Consider the following 18,829-nt stretch of genomic DNA (forward strand, 5'->3'; position numbering starts at 1 on the left):
ATCAGACGTTGGTGTAGTGATAGCAGATTGCCCACAAGTACTTGGCACACCTAATTCTACACCTTCATTCCTGTCAGTGCTGGTTTCTGAAAGGACTGAAGGTATAGTGGGGTTGGAGATCCCAGCTGATTGGCCAAAGCCACCCTGGCTTTGGCCAATTACAGCCCTCTGTACAGACGGTGGTGTGATTGGCCAAGAATGCGGGTTATAGTGTATGCTTGGCCAATCATCAGCCAGCAATGCACTGCGATGCCGCAGTGAATTATGGGCCTTGATGCGCCAATCGAATTTGGCGTGGACGGCCCATAACGTTCGCAATTCGATGAACAGATGAACAGGCAATGTTCGAGTCGAACATGGGTTCAACTCGAACTCAAAGCTCATCCTTAGTAGTGTATCTGGATTTTGCAAAAGCATTTCACACAATTCCCCATAAACATTTACTGTACAAAATAAGGTCCGTTGACATGGAACATAGGGTGAGTACATGGATTGAAAACTGGCTACAAGGGCGAGTTCAGAGGGTGGTAATAAATGGGGAATACTCAGAATGGTCAGGGGTGGGTAGTGGGGTCCCCCTGGGTTTTGTGCTGGGACCAATCCTGTTTAATTTGTTCTTAAATGACCTGGAGGATGGGGTAAACATTTCAATCTCTGTATTTGCGGACGATACTAAGCTAAGCAGGGCAATAACTTCTCCGCAGGATGTGGAAACCTTGCAAGAAGATCTGAACAAATTAATGGGGTGGGCAACTACATGGCAAATGAGGTTCAATGTAGAAAAATGTAAAATAATGCATTTGGGTGGCAAAAATATGAATGCAATCTATACACTGGGGGGAGAACCTCTGGGGGAATCTAGGATGGAAAAGGCCCTGGGGGTCCTAGTAGATGATAGGCTCAGCAATGGCAGGCAATGCCAAGCTGCTGCTAACAAAGCAAACAGAATATTGCCATGCATTAAAAAGGTTTTAATGGAGCGAGTACAAAGAAGGGCAACAAAGCTAATAAAGGGTCTGAAGGATATTAGTTATGAGGAAAGGTTGCGAGCACTGAACTTATTCTCTCTGGAGAAGAGATGCTTGAGAGGGGATATGATTTCAATTTACAAATACTGTACTGGTGACCCTTTCGTGGAAGGGGGTTTAACGAGACTCATGGCCACTCATTAAAATTAGAAGAAAAGAGGTTTGACCTTAAACTATGTAGAGGGTTCTGTACTGTAAGAGCGGCAAGGATGTGGAATTCCCTTCCACAGGTGGTGGTCTCAGTGGGGGGCATCAATGGTTTCAAAAAACTATTAGATAAGCACCTGAAGGACCACAACATACAGGGATGTATAAGGTAATACTGACTTTTTTTCGACCTCACCTACTATGTAACTTTGAGAGCTGTTGATCCATTTCTCTGAAATTCCCACAAAATCGAAATCCTCCTCGTACAACAGTATCTGTAGTGCACCCATCTTGTCTGCCAGGCTCCTGGCATTGGTGAACATGCCACGTAGTTTAGACCAGTCGCATACTGTTCTCCTATCGGGTGTCCCGAGATTGCAATTAGGACTTGTAACTATACTTACCTCGGGTTTATGTGCTTTAGTCAACATGTTCCACGCTGACTATCTCTACCTCTGGACCCCCCCCGTCTCTACCTCTGGACCCTCCCCCCGTCGCCTAGTTTAAAAACCCCTCTAACCTTTTGGCCATCTTCACTCCCAGCACATCTGCACCCTCCTCATTTAGGTGCAGTCCATCCCTTCTATAGAACTGGTGACCGACTGAGAAGTTGGCCCAGTTCTCCAGGAACCCAAAACCCTCCTTACTACACCAGCTCCTCAGCCACTTGTTTACTTTCCTAATCTCCCTTTCTGGTTTGGCTCAAGGTACCGGTAGTATTCCTAAGAATACTACTTTGGAGGCCCTTTTCCTCAATTTAGCTTCTAAATCCCTAAAATCGTTCTTTAGGACACTCCATCTGCCTCTGACTTTGTCATTGGTGCCAATGTGCACCATGACAGCTGGGTCTTCCCCAGCCCCTCCCACTAATCTGTCCACCAGATCCGAGATGTGCTGAACCCGAGTACCCGGTAGACAAAATACAGTTTGGCGCTTCAAGTCTTTGTCACAGATTGCCCTCTCTGTCCTTCTAAGAATTGAGTCCCCTACCACCTTCCCCCCGACTCTCACTGGCAGCTAGGAGAGTTCCTCAGCTCCAGCAGTGCTGGTCCCTGACTGGTTTCACCAATGTCACTCGATGGTGCGTACTTATTGGGATGCTCCAGCCCAGGATCGGCCTCCCTGGGGGGGACAGAGTGGACATCGAGAGTGCCGAAGGACACCGCCAGTGCCCATTGATGGGACCGGGAGAGAGACCGAGGGGACTGTGAGGGACAGATCTGACAAGGAGAAGCTGAAGCTGACGGTAAGTGAGCCGCAGACCGAAGGGGGATAGTGACAGGCAGTCAGGGGAGCAGTGGGAGCAGTATCAGGCTGACTGACCAGGGTAGACCATAGACACTGACAAGCCCTGCAAGTGTCAGATTGCAAGGGCGTTTGAGCAGGAGCTGAACGGTCATAAACAATTAAAAAAAACCTGACTGACTGTGTCTAGTGGGGTACCTGAGTATTGGGACTACCTGAGTTTTGGGACTACCTGAGTATTGGGACTACATGAGTATTGGGAATGCCTGAGTGTGGGGAGTGCTAAAAGCACTCAGGTGCACTACTAATGTCAAATCCACCAGACTGAGGGAACTACCTTACTCTGGGTGTGCATGTGAATATTATCTTTACAATCCTGAATAACAAAATTTATCAAAATAAACTATCAAAAATAAATAAAAACCAATGAAAACAAATAAACTACAAATAAAAAACACAGATATTAAACCTTCAAAAGTGATAAATAGTGACAATGTGACAAAGTCCCCTTGAGGGATGGATGATTGAAAAGCGATTTGCAAACAGTCCTGTAACCCAAGTGTGTAATTTCTTGGATAAAGTAATCCTTTCACTAAGACCCAGGATCCTGTAGTGTAATGAGAAAAGGTAGCCGCTTAGCAGAAATGTGGGACCCCTGTTACGGGGGTCTTTCAGGCTCTAATGTGGCGAATCCCACAGGCTGGAACGGCCAATGAAGTCCTGCTATTCATACATCTGTCCGCATACGATCCTCCACTGACATCAGGATGGCAATGTGTCCCGTAGACCGGAACAGCTGATCTGAGGGAACAGCTGATCTGCTTGCAGGGGTGGGTCCAGAGGCTTGTCTGGGGCCTACCACCGTGGCCGAGGAATGATCCTGAGCTGTCGGTCCTGTGTGACGAAGCTGGACAACCGAGGAGATCCCAGGGGAAGACCCGTCTTGGAGAGATCACGCAGCGTGCAGGTCTATAGAGGGGCCTGGTGACTTGGTCGAAGGACGTATCCAAAAGAAGTAACCATACAGCATAGTGTTGCCAGTTCGGCTTAAAGGTTCAGGCACTGTGACTGGCTTTCATTGCAGAGAATCTGATACATCCTGTGGCAGAGGATCGTATGGATTTATCCCCCCAAACAAGTCTGTGGCAGAGACTTTAGATTTGTGCTGCGTACTGGCTGCTAGACCGGTGAGAGAGGCCTATCCAGACGAGCAAGAAGTGTGTCCCATGAGGGGAGCGCATTCCACATAATTATCTGAATTCTACCAAGACATTTGTCGCTAAGATTCTACAAGAAGATATTTGAGTTTTTCCTGAAAGTTTCCTTTTCCTCTTTCCTGCTACTTCATAAAGTTTGTCTGTTTAATAAAGCATTGAAAACGTACTCCAGTGTTGGTGCGTGTGTCGTCCAGAGGTAAACTCAACGGAACCCCTAGACCCGGTGCCAGTGAAACAGAGGGAAGCAAAGTGAAGGTAACAGACTCTCTTAAACCAGAGAGTTAGTGCTACATGGGTATTGTGAGTACCTGAGTGTTGTGTGTATCTGAGTACTGTGTGTGGATCGTGAGTACCTGAGAGTTGTGTGTACCTGAGTAGTGTGTGTGTATCGTTAGTACAGTGTACTGTGTGTACCTGTGTATTGCAAGTGCACGTGGGCTGCTAGTGCTGTGAGTGCACGTGGTCTGCGAGTGCTGCCAGTGCACATGGTCTGTGTATTGTCTTGTTGAATACCTGTGTATTGTCTTGTTGAATACCTGTGTATTGTATTGTTGAATACCTGTGTATTGTATTGTTGAATACCTGTGTATTATATTGTTGAATACCTGTGTATTGTATTGTTGAATACTTGTGTATTGTGAGGATTGGGAGTACCTGTCTATTGTGAGTGTACATGGTCTGCAGGTGCACGTGGTCTGCTATGTATTGTCTTTTTAAATACCTGTGTATTGTATTGTTGAGTACTTGTGTACTGTTTATTGTTCAGTATTAGTGTTAGGAAGCTAGTTGCTAGGTAATTTGGACAGGGTATAAGCCCCAATCCTCATTAAATTAGTAGGTACAATCAGTGGCGGTAGTATAGGGGTCGCTGAGGTCGCCATGGCGACTGGGCCCCATGCTGCAGGGGGCCCTTGAGGGCCCCCCTGTTTATCTTGATAGGAGGAGCGGCTGAGATCGATCTCCCCATCGTCAGCCGAACTGTAATCGGCACTGTGCAGGGAGCTTATCACACTGTTCTAAAGTGAAAGCAGTGTGTGCTGTGCTCTTTGTCTCCCCCTATATTGCAGTACCCGGCAGGAAGAAGTGAGGTAAAGCACTGCCGTTTTTAAAAAGGCTTTCTGTAAGTGTGTGTTCTTATGTGTGTTTATATGTGTGTTCATGTATGTTTATATGTGTGTTCATGTATGTTTATATGTGTGTTCATGTATGTTTATATGTGTGTTCATGTATGTGTTTGCATGTGTTTATGTGTGTATTTGTATATGTATATGTGTTTGTGTGTGTATATACAGTATATGTGTGTGTGTATATTATGTGTGTGTTTATCTATGTATGTGTGTGTATGTTTAGATGCAATGATGGCCCGTGCATTAAGGGCGCACGGGCGCCGCCCCCTCTCTCCAGCCACCCCTCTATCACCAATAGATAGATTCATGCATAGCATGAATCTATCTATGGCCGCCGCTGCCACCCCCCATTCAGGCGCCCAGCCCCTTTTTGGGTGCAGGGAACCTGAATTACAGCGGCGGGGGGTGTTTTTGAAGCACCGGATTAGAGCCATAGGCTCTAATAGGCATCAAAAAAGGTGACCTCACAGGCCACTCAGCTGTGTTAGAAAAGCGAATGACTATTCGCTTTCCTAACACTAAACTGCCTCTCCACCAATCAGGTGCTCGGGTCTGTTACCTGTCATCTGATTGGCTGAAACGTAAGGCGCCGCTATTGGACGCCTAAAAGGAGGAGAGGACGGGAGATGTGGACAGCAGGAGACACATGGAGGACCCCACTCGTCGCCGTCACCCGCTGCCCCACCAAGACAGGGCAAGTGCCGATGAGCGGTCGGGGGTCACACTGGGGGCATTCAAGGGCACATTGGCAGCATTTAATGGGCACACTGGCAGCGTTTGATGGGCACACTGGCTGCGTTTGATGGGCACAGTGGCAGCGTTTGGCACAGTGGCTGCATTTGGCACAGTGGCTGCATTTGATGGAACACTGGCAGCATTTAATGGGCACAGTGGCAGCGTTTGATGGGCACACTGGCAGCATTTGATGGGCACACTGGCAGCGTTTGATGGGCACACTGGCAGCATTTGATGGGCACACTGGCAGCGTTTGATGGGCACACTGGCTGCGTTTGATGGGCATAGTGGCAGCGTTTGGCACAGTGGCTGCATTTGATGGGCACACTGGCAGCATTTAAGTGGCACAGTGGCAGCATTTTATGGGCTCAGTGGCAGCAATTGATGGCACAGTGGCTGCGTTTGATGGCACACTGGCAGCATTTAAGTGGCACAGTGGCAGCGTTTGATGGGCACACTGGCAGCGTTTGATGGGCACAGTGGCTGCGTTTGATGGGCACAGTGTCAGCGTTTGGCACAGTGGCTGCGTTTGATGGCACACTGGCAGCATTTAAGTGGCACAGTGGCTGCAATTGATGGGCACAGTGGCTGCAATTAATGGGCACAGTGGCAGCGTTTGGTGGGCACAGTGGCTGCATTTGATGATTTTTTTTCAAAAAATGTTTGCGCCCCCCCAAAAAATTTTGAGCACCAGCCGCCACTGTTTAGATGTATGTATGCACATTTTATGTATGCACATTTTATGTATGCACGTTTAATCCTGACACCCTATATGTGTACAATCAGGACTGATTTTTTTTTTTTCTTGCTCGTTCAAAGTACCAGCAACAAAATGCTATTCCTCTGAAAAGCGATCCATGCTCAGATCGCTTTTCAGAGGCATTTGACAGCCGGTAAAGAGGCAATATGTTGCCTCCTGACCACCTGTTTTAACCCCTTAAAGTGATTGTAAAGGTTTTTTTTTTTAAATAACAAACATGTCATAACTTCATTGTGCAGTTAGTTTTGCACAGAGTGGCCCCGAACACCGACTTCTGGGGTCCCTCAGCGGCTCTCGTTGCTCCTCCTCTTATCAGACATCCCCCTAGGAAAAGCGCTGTCCAGGGGTCAGGGGGGCCCTTCATGATTTCTTGCATCGGGGCCCTGAAGGTTTTAGTTACGCCACTGGGTACAATGCCCAGCAGGTATGGAGATGCGACTCGGTGTACATCTTGCGGCATGTATGCATTCCTTGATTTTAACGGCATAAGTGGGCACAACTTTTTAATTTTTTTTTATTTTTACACTTTCTCTTTTTTTTTTAATCGCTTTTATTTATATTACAAGGAATGTAAACATCCCTTGTAATAGGAATGGTGCATGACAGGTCCTCTTTATGAAGAGATGTGGGGTCCATAAGACCCCAGATCTCTCCTCCAGGCTAGAAAGCATCAGATCATAAAAAAAATGAACGGGCTGATTCTTTCCAGCCAAGATTTTGGCTTTGTTTACTTCCGCAGCCCAGATGTGATGTAAACAAAGGTGCCAGCTCAGCCACCCACCGCAGGGACCAGGGGCCAGCCCAGCCACCTCCAGCAGAGACCAGGTGCTAGCCCAGCCACCCCAAGCAGGGACCAAGTGCCAGCCCAGCCACCCACAGCAGGGCCAGGGACCAGGTGTCAGCCCAGCCACCCACAGCAGGACCAGAGACCAGGTGCCAGCCCAGCCACCCACAGCAGGGCCAGAGACCAGGTGCCAGCCCAGCCACCCACAGCAGGGCCAGAGACCAGGTGCCAGCCCAGCCACCCACAGCAGGGCCAGAGACCAGGTGCCAGCCCAGCCACCCACAGCAGGGCCAGAGACCAGGTGCTAAAGCAGAAAGGATGATAAAGCAGAAAAGACTAGCATATAAAATTCCTTTTAAATTGGAGGTAGTAAAATATTCTAAGGAAACAGAGCAGCAGAGAGACATTTTTGGGCCACCTTCAACTGAAAAAATGATAAGAGAGTGGAGGAAACAGGAGGATCAGCTAAAAGCAAATAAAAGTAAGCGCGCTTTTCGTGGGAATGCTGCAAAGTGGCCACAGTTAGAGGTGGACATGAAAGAATGGATCACACGTCACCGGTATAATGGCTTCTCAGTCTCTACAAAAATGATAATATATGAAGCCAAACGCATTGCTGTAGAGAAAGGCATTCAGGATTTTACTGGATCACCATCGTGGTGCTACAGATTTACGAGGCGATGTGACCTTGTTATGTGCACCAAAACTAGAATTGCGCAAACAATGCCAAAAGAATATGAATCTAAGATTCTGTTTTTCATAAATGTGTAATTGATGCCAGGAAGAAAAATGGTTTTGAAATTGGCCAGATTGATGTGCCATTTAATAGGACTGTTGATCTGAAAGGTGCCAGAACTATAACCGTGAAAATCTCAGGACATGAGAAAACCCATTACATGGTTATATTGTCCTGCTGTGCAGATGGCACCAAATTGTCGGCCATATTAATTTTCAAAAGGAAAACATTTCCAAAAGAAGTGATTCCACAACGAGTTGTTGTACATGTTCATGAGAAGGAATGGACGAAAATGGAATGAGAGTATGGGTTGAAAACGTGTGGTCCAAACCAGGGCAGTCTTTAAAGAGGAAGTAAACTCTCTCCTTATGAAGCTGCTTTTTAAATAAGATAGTATAGCAATGTATTCTAACACATTCCACATTAATCATAATCCCCAATCTTGTGTCTCTTATCGTTTTGCAGTGGTTTTAAAAATTCTTCTTCCTGGAAAAAGGCAGCTCCATTTTAACTGCTGTCTTCCGGGTCTGTCTAGCTATTTACTTCCGCCCTTCCTGCTATTCTGATATATAATCTCGCACATGCACACTGGGGTTCTTAGCCAAGCCTCACTTTCGTTTTGGGATCACCATGACAACATGTCCCACTTCAGTGTCGTTGTTTTGATAGGATGCCGTGATGTCCCAATGTTTACACCCCCTGTGACGTGTAAGGTCACATGGGGTGTATCAGGAAATGTTTACTGAGACAAATATTGTGGGATCTCAGCATGGTGCCATGATATGAAGGATACGGCACACATCATTATGGAGTGACAGCACAGAGAGCGTGCCGTTAATCGCGTTAAAGATACGCATGCGCCAGTGACGTCAGCAGAAATAAAAATACAGATTACAAGCAAACAGAGCCAGTACGGTAAAATTTACATATCTTGATTTTAACAGTTTGTAGTGAGGACTGCTATGGGCTAAACTTATGGAGGAGGGTTTACAACCACTTTAATATTGAGTGGACCCTGGGCAAACATTTTCCTGGGCCCCATCTCCCATGCAATTTCACTCTCCACATCCTTTGAGACATACAATAAATAGCAGCTAGACTAAAAATCAGTTTACTGAATCAGATCAGGCAGCGATTATGATTGGTTGCCAGAGGTTACAGTGTATAATTACAGCTCACTGACTGGCTGCTAGAATTTCCAGCACACATTATGGCTCACTGTTTATTTTCTAGAGGTTACAGCACATGACTTCTGCTTGTTGATTGGTTGCTAGAGATTACTGTACATCAATACTGCTCACTGATTGATTGCTAGAGGTTACTGGACATCTATATCACTCACTAATTGGTTGCTAGAGGTCACTGCACATTATTACTGCTCACTGATTGGTTCCTAGAGGTTACCGCATATCCTTACCGCTCAAGGAATGGTCGCAAGAGGTTAGTGCACAGCAATCCTGCTTACTGATTGGTTGCTAAAGATTACAGCACATCATCTCTCTTTACTGATTGGTTGCTAAAGGTTACAGCACATGATCGTCATATGCATGGCAAAAGGGCAGAGCTGGGCAGCAGCAACAGAACTTTACACTGATATATCAGGACAAAGCACGGGACTAAAACTTCAAGGGATAAGGGAATTTAAACTGGTATAGTTGGCATGTATGAGGCAGCTGCTTTGGGCCCCACAACAATGATGGGGCTCAGGGCAGCTGCCCCTTTTGCCCTGCCTTAAAAATGGTCCTGGTCCAAACGTTCTGGAGGGCTTCTGAAAAAAACTGCCTTATTACTGCTTGACCAGTTTAGATCACATATTAGTGAAACTACAAAAAGTGCTTTAAAGAAGTAAAGACTCATCTAGCTGTAATTCCTGGGGGTCTTACCAGCCAGTTGCAACATTTCAATCAACAAACCATTTAAAGTATTTCTGCGAGAAGAAAGGAAAAAATGGATGGCTGCTGCTAATCATGATCTGACACCAAATGGATGAATGAAGAGGTCCACTATCACTCAATTTTGTGAATGGGTGAAAACATCATGGCACTCAGTGAAGGAGGAAATCATTGTACCATTGTACAGTCATTCAAAAAATGTGACATTAGCAATGCCTTAGATGGAACTGAAGATAGTATTGTATATGAAGCAAAGAAAGTGATGTCAGTAATTGTGAGCAACTGAGCTTCATAAATTCTGACACTAGCAATGATGAGTTCTTGGAGTTCCCAGAAAACTAGAAGAGTACTAGAACCTTAAAGTCTCTCCTCATTTGTTAATGGCAGTGATGATGGTTCTTAATGCCGGTGGTCAGTGTGTGCGGCCATCTGTACTGCTGGCCGTGTCTTCATCAGAGAGGAGAGTTCAGCTCGGAAGGTTTTTGATTCCACACCAGGCTGCAGGATTGCTATAACAAGTGCATTTGGTCCTTCTTTTTGGCTAAAGAGGTCATGGCTGTCTGGTGAGCAGGTGTATTTACTTGAGCACCTTGGGTGTGATTTGGATATCATTTAGGCAGTGGAGGATTTATACATGTATTGATTAATCTAATCACGTCTGTTTGGACACTTCACTGAAGAATATGGACTTTCCTCTATATTTCAATCATTGTTCATCATTTTGTGTATCACTATCTACGTTACTTCTATTGTTAAATATTCATATGGGAATATAATTTAAAACTAGTCACAGTTTAAAATTGGCCACTGAAGCTCTTTCAGAAGAGGTGTCCCCCCTCCGGCCACTCACTGGTGTTTCTTGGGCTTACCGTTTTCACTGGCATGCCAATCGTGAGGGTGCAGCCGGCTGGTCACAGAGGCGGACAGAGACCAGTTCGTCTCTGATTGCCTCTATGGCCTTGTCACTTCCGTTCTAGGGCAGTAGTAGACACTTTTTTTTAACTTTTACTTTTAAAGATAAAGGAGAGATTTGGGGTCTTTTTGATCCCAGATCTCTCCATAAAGAGGACCTGTCATCCTTGTTTCTTATACAAGAGATTTTTAAATTCCTTATAATAGTAATAATAGTGGTGAAAAAAAAATTAAAAGGAAAGTTTAAAAATAAAAAATAAATAAATAAGAAAAAAAAAATGTAAAGAGCCCCTATCGCTCCGTGCTTACACACAGAAGCGAACGCATATGTAAGTCACGCACACATATGTAAACGGTGTAAGCACCACTCATTTAAGGTATTGCTGTGAACGTTATAGTGAGAACAATAATTCTAGCACTAGACCTCCTCTGCAATTCTAAACAGGTAACTTGTAAAAAAAAAAAAAATTAAGATTTTTAAGTACCGTAGTTTGTTGCCATTCCACAAGAGTGTGCAAAGTGTGACATCTTAGGTATCGGCATAACATCATCTTTCATATTTTACTAAAAATATTGGATATAGTTACATAGTTACATAGTAGGTGAGGTTGAAAAAAGACACAAGTCCATCACGTCCAACCTGTGTGTGATTTTATGTCAGTATTACATTGTATAACCCTGTATGTTGTGGTCGTTCAGGTGCTTATCTAATAGTTTTTTTAAACTATCGATGCTCCCCGCTGAAACCACCGCCACATCCTTGCCGCTCTCACAGTAAAGACCCCTCTATGCAGTTTAAGGTCAAACCTCTTTTCTTCTAATTTTAATGAGTGGCCACGAGTCTTATTAAACTCCCTTCTGTGGAAAAGTTTTCTCCCTATTGTGGGGTCCCCAGTACGGTATTTGTAAATTGAAATCATATCCCCTCTCAAGCGCCTCTTCTCCAGAAAGAATAAGATCAGTGCTCGTAACCTTTCCTCATAACTAAGATCCTCCAGACCCTTTATTAGCTTTGTTGCCCTTCTTTGTACTCGCTCCATTTCTAGCACATCCTTCCTGAGGACTGGTGCCCAGAACTGGACAGCATACTCCAGGTGCGGCCGGACCAGAGTCTTGTAGAGTGGGAGGATTATCGTTTTATCTCTTGAGTTAATCCCCTTTTTAATGCATGCCAATATTCTGTTTGCTTTATTAGCAGCAGCTTGGCATTGCATGCCATTGCTGAGCCTGTCATCTACTAGGACCCCCAGGATCTTTTCCATCCTTGATTCCCTCAGAGGTTCTCCCCCCAGTGAGTAGATTGCATTCATATTTGCGGTTTTTCATGTTAGTGTCCTTTAACGGGGTTCCGCAGCTTTCGAATTTGCCGCGAACAACGCATAATATTCGTTGTTCGCCGAATGTCCGAAAAAAACAAAGTTCGGCCCCGAACCTATGCTCGGCCCGAACCGTTCGCCCATCCCTAATTTGGATGTTCCAGCCCAGGATCAGCCTCCCTGGCACTTTCCCCTCTATCCTTCCTGACTGTCACCCATCTACTCTTTTTTTAGTGCCTGCACCTCTTTGCCTCCACCCGCCTCTGTGCTGGCCCCGTACCTGCTGGGTACGTTCCCGGCTCTCCTTAAGTATGGAGGGTCTTCTTAGTGCTGACAGTTGCTTCCTTAGATTCAGAACCTGTTCTTCCATATCACATGTGTGATTTGGACGTCGTTTACATATGCAGGCGCGACTTACGTATGCGTTCGCTTCTGCGTGCAAACTCACAGGGAATGGGGCACTTTAATTTTTTTTTTTTTTTTATTGTTTATTTTATTTTATTTTTTTATTTTTACACTTTCCCTTTTTAACAATTTTTTTTGGATCACTTTTATTTCTATTACAAGGAATGTAAGCATCCCTTGTAATAGGAATGGTGCGTGACAGGTCCTCTTTATGGAGAGATGTGGGGTCTACAACCCCACATCTCTCCTTCAGGCTTGAAAGCATCAGATCAAAAAAAAGCATCATAACGTTGTGCCCGAGCCTCTGAGGATCATAGAGATTGCCGGGAACCATCTGTCCTTTGGAAATCTCTATGCCTCCGGTGCCGGACGATTTGTTCTCCGGGTCCCCGATTGCACAGGAGAGCCCAGAGAAGCACCGGAGGGCGGCAGTAGGGGGGGACGTCCCTTCCCGTTGGCGCTAAGAATGATCAAGCGGCTGAACAGCTGCTATTATTATTCTTATTGTGCTCAGAATCGCCGGCTCTAAAAAAAATTCAGATATCTCCACTGAAAGCCGAGGATGTCATATGACTTCAGTGGTATGGAAGTGGTTAAATTCATTGAAGTGTATTTAAAAAAATTGTTTAAAAAAACCCTTGCGCAAATAACGTGTGACATAAAATATTGCAACAATCGCCATTTTATTGGAAATAATACTAAAAGGGTGCGCTTAGCCTCAGAAAATGTAAAATCAAAAACTGCTGCAATCAAAAACTCCTTGAAAAGTGAGGAAAATAGATATGTGTATCAATAAGATGGACTGTTTTTGACTGTGATGGTGTCCCTAAAATAAACGCATACCTCCCAACCGTCCCGGATTGAGCGGGACTTTCCCGCATCCAGATCTTTGTCCCGCTATCCCGCTGTACAGGGGCTTTGTCCCACATAATTAGGTTGCTTATATGCCAATGTGTGACTGAATAGGACCTGCAGCAGTGTAAACATCCAGCACATCCAGGGATTGGCGAACAAGCCAGCTGGATGTGCACTGTGCAGCCCCGATGACGAACTTCACCTGTCAAATCCAAGCTGTGATGTTGGGTATGGGCGGGACTGCTACTCAGACCCACCCCCTTTGTTAAACAACCAGAGTAATGAAATAGTTGGCTCACATCTGTTGTAATATGTTCACCGATTTATATGGGACATTATATTATTATATGTATGTACACATACAGGATGATTGACGATGGCTGATTTGTCCGAGCCAACTGAATTTTAACATAGCAAGGGGACAGCTGAAGACCCTTTGATGTGTTAATCATATGCAAGTCTACCTAGGTGTGTGAGGTCTAATTACACATATCTAAGGGGACTTGTTGATGTTGATATGCGGAAGAGCAAATTGGGGCGGTTTATGACTGCAGCTGTTCAGGGCTGGGGGTTGTTGTCTGTCTGAAAGACTAAAGTATATCAAAGGCCTGAATGGAGACGGCCAATCAAATTGCTCAGCCATTCAATGTCTAGTGAATATAACATGGTGTTCAGTCTATAGTCAATATAGTCTTGTCTGTGTATGACTATGAAGGCACAGACCTAGGAAAATGGGACTCTGAATTATATCTACTTTTTTTGTCATCTGTGGACTTTGTTCTGTGTTGGAAGTCAATAAAGTGCATCTCTCTGGAAGAATTAGGTTGCTGCGGAAGAGTACTTACTAATTAATTATCATACCCACGATACTACTATACTACCACAATATATTATATCACGACATTGAATGGCTGAGCAATTTGATTGGCCGTCTCCATTCACAATTTGCACTCCCGCATATCAACATCAACAAGTCCCCTTAGATATGTGTAATTAGACCTCACACACCTAGCTAGACTTGCATACGATTAACACATCAAAGGGTCTTCAGCTGTCCCCTTGCTATGTTAAAATTCAGTTGGCTCGGACAAATCAACCATCGTCAATCATCCTGTATGTGTACATACATATAATAATATAATGTCCCACATAAATCGGTGAACATATTACAACAACATCGTACTTCATTACATGGAGTGCTCCTCCCCCTCCCTATCACATCCCACACACCACACATCCCCATTCCTCCCTTACACAGAGCACAGCGGCCCCTCCCCTATAGGACGTTGTATCTAAGCCCCGCCTCTCCCCCTACATCCTTTCCGGCATGAGCAGCTTCTGTTAGTATACACAGGGAGAACACTGGAGGTGAATGTGAGGTGGGTGTATAGTGAGAGGAGGCTGAGCTCTGATTGGACGGTGGGGTATCTGAGCCATTTACAGGAGGGGCTACAGGTCCCAGCATGTCAGCTGCTTTCTGAGGAGGTTTGCGTGTCTGCAGCCCTGATGTTTGTTATTGTGCCATCGCTATGTACAGTGCTGAGGACATCAATTCCTGGGTACTACATGCCGTGTGATGTTCCATCCACTCACTGTGCTGGTGGTAGAATGATGTGTCAGGCTGGCCTCCCCTTCAGCTGTCTGTATGTATTAGTGGGATCTCTCATTGCAGATATTATATCTCTCTGCAAATTGGATCTGTCCAGTGTGTAGGCTCCGGGGCCCCCTACAGGAGATCTGAGAGGAGGATCAGGCACCTAGGGGTGTCTGGTGTTATGGATGATATGTTTCTTTAAATGCAACTCTATGGTTCATCTCTGTTGTACTTCTTCCTGTGTGGTGTTTCCTGTTCCTGCTGGGTCTTTCAGTAAACATGGCTTCTGTACAGTAATGGCTTGTGCTGTCTCTTTGCATATATCACTTCAAACATCTGGCAGTAAAGAGAACCTGTCATCGTCCATTCAGATCAAAGAAGAAGGTAAGTACTACAGCTGAGCGCCTGCACTCTAATGCTGTCTGTCTGTCTGTAAGACACCTGGTGAATGCTTTGCTCTGTGCCAAGGCCCTATCCCTGCTGTGGGGAGACATTAAAGTCGACAGTTACCTGAAAATCTAATTGGGTATACACTGTTCATTTTTTCTCATTCAACCAGCAGGCTGCACGAAAAAAAAAAAAAAAAACTGACAGCTCTGGCTGGCTCTTTCATTATACTGGTTGTTTGACAGAGGGGGTGGGTCTATTGGACAGCTTGTTCCAATGGTGCTTTACCATTGGTCCAAGGCTCCAAGCTGTCCATTGAGCTCAGTGCCTCTGACAAGAAGTCCTCCTCTCAAACAGCGTGTGCCAGCTTGTAGTTAAACTGGCCGCGATGTATGTAGCTTCTGACAGACTGTGCAAGGAGCCCCGTATCTCAGAACCATAAGTTTGAGGAGCCCCATATTTTGACCAGTGGTGGGGTAGGATTTCGGCTTTTTGGGGTCTCTGTCACCCCAGGTTGCCGAGCTACGACCCTCAAAGCTCAATTTTGCTTTGTTCTGCCTCCCCTGACTGCACGTTCTTGTCACGTATCTCACATCATATGATATGAAAAGCAATGGAAAAGGATTATGATGAATTACTGTGTAAAATCTGTTTTATTAAAAGCAAAAATTGCACTTACATCAAAGAAGTCAGAATCGGGCTGTTTAAATGTCAGGCATGGCCGCCCGCAGAACGGTCGGCACGTATTGATATCACGCTGCTATCTCCAACCCAATGCGTGTTTTCTTATAAGGCATCGACTGGAAATGGAGGCTCCATGGGGGCATGCCATCCCCAAGTGTCTTTTGTCTCTAGATGCTGCAAAAGGTAACTTGGCCGGGCAGAGGTCTATGATTACCTGCCCAGATTGTTATGGAAAAATGTCTGCTATTCCTACGCCTGGTGACAGTGATCAGGAGTAATTCCAGGCTAAGTACACGCAAATGAAGACTGAGACACTCAATGCTGTGATGGGTAGGACTATCTTTGATGAAATGGGTACTGGGACGGGCAATACAGTGACTAAAGAGACTGGTTGTGAGACATACAGTGAAGTGGGAGTGACCACAGTTGGAAGACCCGCTGAGATGTTTAGCACTGATGATGAAAATGTAAATGTGAAGTTTATTGCTGCTGATAATGCAGACAAAATGCTGAGGTATGTGTGGAAGGGTGACGGAGGAAACTCTGTTACTGCATCTCCCCTAGCATGTCTGGTGCAGCAGATGTCCATGGAGATTCCTGAGGGGCTTGGTGAGTCAGAGGCTTCTCAGGACTACGGTGCAGACTTGGTGGGTGACAGTAATCTGAAAGTGTCCCTGTATTTAAAGCAAACTTTACCCATTATGTGAAATATATGACAATGCAATCTCCTATAGGTAATGATGTATTTGATGTGCAGTTACCAGATATTTCTGTCTCTCTTGGATTGATGGGATTCTTCTAATTCATTCATTCCTCTTTACATTTATAGGAAGACCACCTAGTAACTGAAATCTAACTCCATCACATTTTGTATTTTTTTAAGACAAACTAAAATTCCAGAACTTTCATAACTGTATATATTAATATGTGTATTTCTGTCTTCTATTAAAAGCTGAACAAATATGTGAGAAATCTTCATTACACCGACCCAGATGAACGTGAGATCTACTTTAATGAGAGAAGAGAAGTTCCAGCTGATCTTATTTTACAAAGCTTGTATTTTTTTAACAAAACATATTATTCATATAGAACAATTTCCACTATGCGAAGCCCAGAATATGTGCCTGAACCAGTTATCAATATGAGTGACCCATCCTTCTGGAGAGAAGGCAAAGTAAGAAATCACTTTATTTTCTGCTTATATTGTTTGCTGAGGAGGTTAATAATTCAGATTTATTAATATGCTAGCCAATCTGCCTCTCCATGAATGGGGTCATTTTTGGAACCCTTAAAGATTTTTGATTGTGAAAATTTTTATACGTATGGAAAATTTCTTATAAAATATTTATGTTCTAGGTGTGTATGTATGTGTTCTGGAATTAAGTTGGCAGAGGAGGTAACGGGTGGCTGTAAATCTCTGACACAAATGACATGGAATATAATTATTACAGGAAATAACAGCACTGAAATCAGCAGATTAATAATAAAACATCTAATTGTGGAATCGAGAAGTGGGATTTTAGTAGATATATGCAGAACGCAAAAATTTGTTTAGTTTTATATATATTCGTTTTGTTACAAATATCATTTTGTTTTATTATTTTCTTATGCCCTGTACACACGGTCGGACTTTCCGACAGAATATGTGTGATCAGAGCTTGTTGTCAGAAATTCAGACCGTGTGTGGGCTCCATCAGACTTTTTCCCATCGGAATTTCCGACACACAAAGTTTGAGAGCAGGCTATACATTTTTCCTAAAACAAAATCCGATCCTTTAAATTCCAATCGTGTGTAGACAAATCCGACGGACAAAGTGCCACGCATGCTCAGAATAAATTAAGAGACTAAAGCAATTGGCTATTGCCCCGTTTATAGTCCTGACGTACGTGTTTTACGTCACGGCGTTTAGAAAGAGCAGATTTTCCGACAACTTTGTGCGACCGTGTGTATGCAAGACAAGTTTGAGCCAACATCCGTCGGAAAAAAACGATGGATTTTGTTTTCGGAATGTCCAATCAATGTCTGACCGTGTGTACGGGGCATTAGTGTCATTTCAGAATTTGTTTATTTTCATTTCGTTTTCATTAAATTTTGTTTTGTTTATTCATTTTCTAATGAATTTCAAATTTTCAGAATGATTGAAATTCAGATCGGTCGGAAAATGATCGATCAATTTGAATTCTGTATGAAGAATAGATGGTTGTTAAGCAGTGGGCCGGGAAGCCAGCTGCTGCTTCCCCACTGACAGCTGAAATGTAAACAAAACTATGCCAGCAATAGAAAAAGGCCCTCAGGGTCTGGATTCTAAGAGGAACCCCAAGCCAAAATGTAAAAAAAACGACGTGGAGTCCCCCCCCCCAAAATCCATACCACACCCTTACCTGAGCATGCAGCCCGGCAGGCCAGGAAAGGGGGGTGGATGTGCAAGTGCCCCCCCTCCTGAGCCATACCAGGCCACATGCCCTTTAAGTGGGGTTCCCACTTAAAGCGAATCAATAAAAATGAAACATTACTTTAAATATAGTGCCTGGGGGTCCCCTTAGTCTGCCTGTAAAGTGACGCATCTGTAGCATGTATAGAACATCCGAGAATATATAAATCCTGTATAATAATAATAATAATAATAATAATATCCAAGCACACAGCCTGGCAGGTCAGGAAAGGAGGAAACGAGTGAACGCCCCCCCGAACCATACCAGGCCACATGCCCTCAGCATGGGGGGATGGGTGCTTTGGGGCAAGGGTGCTATGTCCCCCATCCCAAATTACCCTGTCCCCATGTTGATGAGGACAAGGGCCTCTTCTCGACAACCCTGGGCGGTGGTTTTGGGGATCTGCGGGCAGGGGGCTTTTTGGAATCTTTAACAAGGGGGCCCCCAGATCTCGGCCCGTCCATGTGAATGAGTATGGGGTACATAGTACACCTGCCCATTCACCAAAAATGTGTAAAACGTGAAGAAAGACAGTAAACGAGTTTCTGAGAATTCTCTTATTAAAAAAGAAA

This window comes from Aquarana catesbeiana, linkage group LG01, assembly GCF_042186555.1.
Source record: "Aquarana catesbeiana isolate 2022-GZ linkage group LG01, ASM4218655v1, whole genome shotgun sequence".
In the NCBI taxonomy this organism is placed as follows: domain Eukaryota; kingdom Metazoa; phylum Chordata; class Amphibia; order Anura; family Ranidae; genus Aquarana; species Aquarana catesbeiana.